Source organism: Procambarus clarkii, chromosome 16 (genome assembly GCF_040958095.1).
Source record: "Procambarus clarkii isolate CNS0578487 chromosome 16, FALCON_Pclarkii_2.0, whole genome shotgun sequence".
Taxonomy (NCBI): Eukaryota; Metazoa; Arthropoda; class Malacostraca; order Decapoda; family Cambaridae; genus Procambarus; species Procambarus clarkii.
The window spans coordinates 35,624,329-35,631,532 of NC_091165.1; the positions used below are offsets into that span (position 1 = coordinate 35,624,329).

The following is a 7,204-nucleotide window of genomic DNA, read 5'->3' on the forward strand; positions in this document are numbered from 1 at the left end:
AGAGGCTACAGTTAATAAGGATTGACGCCAAGTAAATCTTCCCCGGACAAGATACGAATCCAGGACAAAGCGCTCGCGGAACGCGTCTTATCCGGTCTTGAGATAAAAGCAAAAGTTAACTTCTGTTTCACTAAGTTGACTTAGTGAAGGTCCTGTTATCTGTATATATCTTCTAAGCTGAACTTCACTCTCGCTCAAGCAACCTCACACTATAATACTCCCCGTACCTCTTCAACACCTCTTAGTCTCTGTCACCTTCCTCATACAGGCTCGCACAGTGTTCCTGATGTGCTGCGGGTACACAGTGGGCGCCGTCATCTTTACCCTTTCTTCGGTCACTCCCATCATGGCCTCCTTCAGCGCTGCCAAGTTCACAGGGGTCTTGGGCATGCTGGCGCTGGGCATCTGCACAGGGCTCATGAAAGCTGTGTATTCCTCCCTCGGGGCCGACCAGTTCAAAGTCCCAGAACAACGGGAGCAACAGAAGAGGTATGTTAAAGTGGGAGAGGTTCATCAGGAGGTGAATTGGGGATATTGATGGGTGAGGGAAGGCTGGGAAGAGGGAGTTCACAGGTTGGTGGGTTTTGTAAAGGAGTTAGATGGGTTTGTGGTGTGGCTGATATTTGTCCTTGCTATACACGGTAGGAAGTGCAATTAAAAAGTTGCAGCCAAGTTCCCGAACAGACTCGCAGAGGAAAGCGTTCACAAGGACTTCATGCTTTATGATGGAAAACTATGGAAGAAGGATCATGGCTCCTATTCCATGGTCATATTTAGCGAAATCTGTGTATAAGACGTGTACATTTTAGTTTGCTTCAATAATACTTTGTAATTTTGTTGAAATGGTCAAGTAGTTAGGAAAGAAAAAACAATCCTGCTCTTGATGACGTGTTAGATGGAGTTATTAATTCGTTTCTTTGCACATAAACCAGATAACTGGTAAGTTGTCATCTTAGCATTCTCTCAACTTGTTATTTCTGTTGCAGGTTCTTTTACGCCTTCTACTGGATGGTTAACGCTGGCGCCTTCGTCGGGCTATTCATAACAGCTCAAATACGAGACTCTGTCCAGTGCTTCGGCGATGACTGCTACTTCCTCTCCTACATTATAATGGCCGGCCTCATGGTTGTCTCCACCGTCATCTTCGCTGCTGGTCAGTCCTCTAGGATAATAATCTTTAAACAATTTTTATTATTTATTGATGTATTTTCAAGATGGCACCATGGACTATTTTAATACAAATTTTGTGACTAAATAAAACGTTTTTGTAAAGCCACAAACATATGTGTGTAATGCTGCAAATTAGTCCCAGATGACACCGTAGCATATTAGTCCCAGATGACACCGTAGCATATTAGTCCCAGATGTCACCATAGCATATTAGTCCCAGATGACACCGTAGCATATTAGTCCCAGATGACACCGTAGCATATTAGTCCCAGATGACACCGTAGCATATTAGTCCCAGATGACACCGTAGCATATTAGTCCCGGATGACACCGTAGCATATTAGTCCCAGATGACACCATAGCATATTAGTCCCAGATGACACCGTAGCATATTAGTCCCAGATGTCACCGTAGCATATTAGACGCAGCCAGAGAAGCCTGTAAAGTGTAGAAGGCGAGCGAGCAGGTAATTAGTCCAACGGTGTGTCCCACTATGCCTTTAATCTCTTTCCTTTTCCTATGTTTTGTTACGGGCTATTCATACCCATGCAACCTCTTGGGTGGCTTAATCTTCATCAATCAATCAATTTATGTTTTGTCTCATACAGCAGTACTCACTCATGTTTGTTCATTAGGAAAACAGAGTTTAGAACATTCTTCTTAAAAACTTAAGACGGGTATATATATTCTTGAAGATAATTCGCATACATATGATAATCTTTATTTCATCAACGAGACTTGTAGACTGTCTCTTGATATATAATTGTGCAATATTCTCCCCAGTGTCTCCGCTTGACAGCTCAGGTAGTGCACCATTAGTTGGCTCATCTAGTAAGACCTCACACGTCTGGCTTAGAAAACTTTAGGGGCAGAAGGGATGCTTTGGCGGGCTTTTATGGGACCCCACAAGCATTCATGGGGAACCAGCCGTCAGATCTATGAATTTGACCATTGAGGAAGAGGCACTGATGCCTCCCACAATCACGTAGATTTGCGCCTACGTGATTGTCACACTTGCCTTTTCGTAGGCTTGTCCCTAGCCTGTAGCCTTATCCTTATCCATGTCCTCCCCCCTAGCTTGTAGGCTATGGACATGGCGGTCGTTGGGAAATTCAAGATGGGGTCTCCTTACCTTCGCTCTCACCGTGCGTAGACAGAAAATTCATACTGAACACCAAATACAATGGCCAACTCCTTGGCTATTGATTGCTTCTAAGATAAGGATGTTTAATTCGGCCTAATTAATCATAACTGGACAGTTAGTTAGTTTATTTCATTTGTTATGCACCCTATACCCATCTTGTGGGCAGTAGTGGAAAGGGTTACAGAGGCACATAATGGGTTCAGGGATTGAACCCCACAATTCAATAAGCTAAGCAAGTTACAGTTTTAATGCACAACAACCCTGGTGATAGCAATGGCCTGATGGTAATGTAGGCTCATCAGAGACCAACATGATAGACCCAAGTCCATACATAATGATTTTAGATCCATGCATATGTGGTTCTGCATGCATATTGTGTACAACCGTAATATGTATACTCTTGCATTCACAAGCTGATTTCCCTACAGTAGTTCACACAATGTACACCATTAAGTCAGCTGTGGCATTAATTCTCTCAGAAAATGGGAAATTCCACTAGGGCAATGAAGAGGACACGAACTTACGACCTTAGCATGGCCAAGCCGCATACACTACCAATTGACCACCGTAACTTGTAAAAGTCATACAACCGGATTTCTGCTGAAATCACAGGAAGTCTGGAGGCCCCTATTGAAGCCAGTCCAAGTTTTACGTAAAAAACACAGGAACACGTTGTGTGTTTCTGAAGTTGAGGCGTAAGGTGTGGCACCACTCTGCCATTCCATCTGAGTGCTTGTGGGTCACTTTGACTGGAAGGTCAAGGGTCATGGCCCAATCATGTCAAAGTCTGTACCTGCTGTTTGTTGACCAACTTGCATAATTGCTATTTTCTGCCATGTCACCCCCCCCCCCCACCCACTTATTTTTTACTCCTTTTTTCAACACAATTTATACTTTAAGCTCAATTACTATTAAGTTTTAGTCTAAGTGTTCCCCCCCCCCCCACACCTTGTCCGAAACGCTATGCGTATTAGTGGCTTTAGGTATTGTATGTACTAGCTCTATCTTTAAATCCAATATTATGTTTGTAACTTTTTTTCTTTTCTTTTTTTTTGAGATATATACAAGAGTTGTTACATTCTTGTACAGCCACTAGTACGCGTAGCGTTTCGGGCAAGTCCTTAATCCTATGGTCCCTGGAATACGATCCCCGCCGCGAAGAATCGTTTTTTCATCCAAGTACACATTTTACTGTTGCGTTAAACAGAGGCTCCAGTTAAGGAATTGCGCCCAGTAAATCCTCCCCGGCCAGGATACGAACCCATGACATAGCGCTCGCGGAACGCCAGGCGAGTGTCTTACCACTACACCACGGAGACTTTATCTTCAATGTATCTTCAATCAATTCAATGTATTCAATCTTATCTTCAATGTATGTAGATTTACCTGAATAAAAAATCTAAATTTAAATCTAAGGTAGGGCGACGGTCTCGCTCCATGCATGTCGGCGTTCAAGCCCCGACCGTCCAAGTGGTTGGGCACCATTCCTTTTCCCCGTCCCATCCCAAATCCTTATCCTGACTCTTTCCCAGTGCTATATAGTCGTAATGTCTTGGCGCTTTCCCGACAATTCCCTTCCCTTCCCCCCCCCCTACCCTGTCCCATCTCAAATCCTTATCCTGATCATTTAATTCCAAGTGCTATAAAGTCGTAGTGGCTTGGCGCTTTCCCCCTGATAATTAAAATAAATTAAATTGTGGGTTATACGTAAAATTTGGACTGACTTCAGTAGGGGCCTCCAGACTTTCTGTGATTTCAGTAGAAATCCGGTTGTATGACTTTTACAAATCAGCGATGGTCTAGTGGTGGAGTATTCGGCTTGGTAATGCCAAGGTCGTAGGTTCGTGACCCTAGTGGATTTTCTCATTGATATACATCACTTTAATGTGATTTCTGTGTTTTAATTCTCTAACATTATCTCTATTAGCTGTTATGTATTTGTAATATTACAGGTCGGTCGCAGTACAAGGAGGGGCCCCCAGACACAATGATGTTAAAAACAGTTCGCTGCGTTGCATACGCGGTCACTAAGACCTGGGATAAGGACCGAAAGCCCGTGCAGCACTGGCTTGACCGTGCTCAGGACAAATTTGATGTTCAGTTGCTGCTGGACGTGAAGGTGACCTTGCGTGTCCTTCTGCTGTTCTGCACCTTCCCGCTCTTTTGGGTTCTCTTCTACCAGACCTTCACTAGTATGATATTCCTGGCTAAACGTCTCGACGGTATGGTGGGCAGCTATAGGATCCCGCCAGATATGTCTTCCACTGCCAACTCACTGCTCGTTTTAGCTCTCATTCCTCTCTTTGATTTTGTGGTCTACCCCTTGTTGGCCCGCGTTGGCGTCCTCACCAAGACCACATCCCGGATGATCGCGGGGATGTGCTTCACCATCATCGCCTTCCTGGTCTACGCACTGGTGAACATGAGCGTGGAACAGACTTTCATTCCTCCAGAGCAGGCGAGAATCCACGTTTACAACGCACTGCCTTGCCAGATGGTGGTGGAGGTGCCCTTCGTCAAGACCGGTCAGCTGAGTGTGGAGAGCGGAGGCCAGGTGGTTCTGCCTAGCTTGACTGTCACACATGGTGATGAGGTGGAGGCCAAGGTGACACCCCCTGCCTCGCCCCGGACATGAGGCAGGTGAGAGTGAGGGTGCTGGGTGCCCATGAAACAACACTCCTTGTCACCTCCACTGGCGTGCTGGCTCTCCCTCCCACACTCGAGTACATCAAGGACGAAGATGCCGACACCAAAGTGAGTCTCCGTACCCAATCATTTCCGCTCCTTGGGTTTCTTGGGTGTAAAAAGGCTAAATGCTAAAAATGAGAGCAGACTTTACTAAAGATTCAGCACTAATCATTTCAAGTAACTAGCTGCTGGAAAGTGTCTCATAAAGTGTCACCATGACGCCAAGTCAACTGTAAAATACATTAATAAAACACAACAACGGGCGAGTATTCACAACACAGTTCAGGCAGAGAATGATAATATCCTCGCAATTATTTTTACTTTTACAAATATTGAAACATTTTCATAATATGAGATTTTTACAACTTTCTCCATCCTCATAAATTCATTAAACAAGTTTTTGAATGCTTTTAACTAATAAATAAGAGCCATTTATTACAGGTCTATTAAGTAGTTTTTATGAGTTTTGTTACTATTATTATTGATAGTCACAAGGCAATCACAACAGCGTGATTTATCAATGATAAAATCACTGGAGCCGAGCAGGGATTGGTCCAGCATCTTAAGCTGCTGGTTCGTCTTAAAATGCTGCTTCGTCTAAAGATGCCACTTCATCTTAAGACAATTTCCTGAGCAACAAAATCCTTAGAGAACAAAGTAGCGTCTGGATGAATATCTTTTGTAGCATGTTATGGGGGGGCCTAGCGCGCGTTTGACATTCAAAAAGATGTTGCTTCGATCCCCACTGCTGAAGTGATTTTCTCATTACTGATATTATCATTGTTATTGTTAATATTATTTGATGGTGCCTTAGAAATAAATATTCTGTAAAATTTTGGGCCTGATTTCCTGGTGTTGTTCAGTTGTGTTGGTTCGCCCTGACAGGTGCGGGTGTTGGCGCCTGCGCACAACGAGCTCAACGTGACGCTCACGTACGACACCATCCTCCACAACTTCCAGCTCCTGGAGGGAAAGACGGAGTTCCAGCGCATCAGTCCCCAGGAGTACAAGGTGATGGTGGAAGAGGTGGAAGTTGGAGAGGCTGCAGTGTACCAGGACGGTGTGTACGACATCGTCATCACCACCACCGACGTCTTCCTCTTCCCCATGACGGCCCCTGCAAACGTCCACATGTTGTGGCTCCTTCCCCAGTACGTCCTCATCACCATCGGCGAGGTCCTCTTCTCAGTCTCTGGCATGGACTTTGCTTACTCGCAGGCCCCGATGGCCATGAAGTCTTCACTGCAGGCAGCCAATCTCTTCACAATTACTGTCGGCTTGTGGCTCTTTGCAGGACTAACGAGCCTGAGCTCTGCCACGGGGGCCTTCAAGCACCGACCCTCTCACGAAGCCTTCTTCTATGCTTGTCTCATGTCCGTCAACACAATAATCTTCATCGTGCTGATTAGGAGAAACAAGAAATCTCGCCTGAGGAACCCCGTTATGGAGACAAACACAAGTGAATCCTCTCAGTGAGCCCATCAACAGTTAGCCTCTCACGACAATCTTGTTTTCATAGCCGTCTCCGTGGCGTAGTGGTAAAGCACTCGGCGGGCGCTTTGCGAACGCTTTGGCCTGTTTCGTATTCTGGCCTGGGAGGATTGACTGAGCGCCAATCCTTATCTGTAGCCTCTTTAACCAGCAGTGAATGGGTACCAGTTTGTTAAAGGATTTGGCGGGTCGTATTCCGGGGGAAAAAAATAGGATTAAGGACTTGCCCGAAACGCTATGCGTGCTAGTGGCTTTACAAAAATGTAAAATATCTTGTATATAAAAAAATGAACACTCTGTGTAGTTGTACTTCCTGTGACGACGCTCGCAGGTATGGCGTCCCCGGCAGGATTGTCTGATTGTCACTTATGAACGTCGAATTCTCAGTTAATTTTCAAAATTTGTATTTACTGGGCAGGTAAGTAGCTGAATCTAAAACAATAACACTTATAACTTACTCATACCTGTTCCACCTCTTGGATGGCTTAATCTTCATCAATCAATCAATCACATGTAACTTGTAACCTGCTTTTGCTTTTGATAATGTTGACAAGAGTCAACGAAACTCACCTCTTAGTGCTTTGATTAAATTGTAAAAGGAATTTTGGAGAGTTAATTTTTCAACTTTCTTCTAAAGTAAAAAAATATGAGACAAGTAGAGACGATTCGGGATAGAATCATGGATCTCGTCCTTTTTGTCCCTGTCCCTTT

The 7,204-nt window shown here is 44.6% G+C and overlaps 1 pseudogene; it reads left to right on the forward strand.

Moving 5' to 3' along the window:
• Nucleotides 1-271: 271 nt before the first annotated feature.
• On the forward strand, nucleotides 272-6,613 carry LOC138365425 (peptide transporter family 1-like; annotated as a pseudogene).
• The last annotated feature ends 591 nt before the right edge of the window (nucleotides 6,614-7,204 follow it).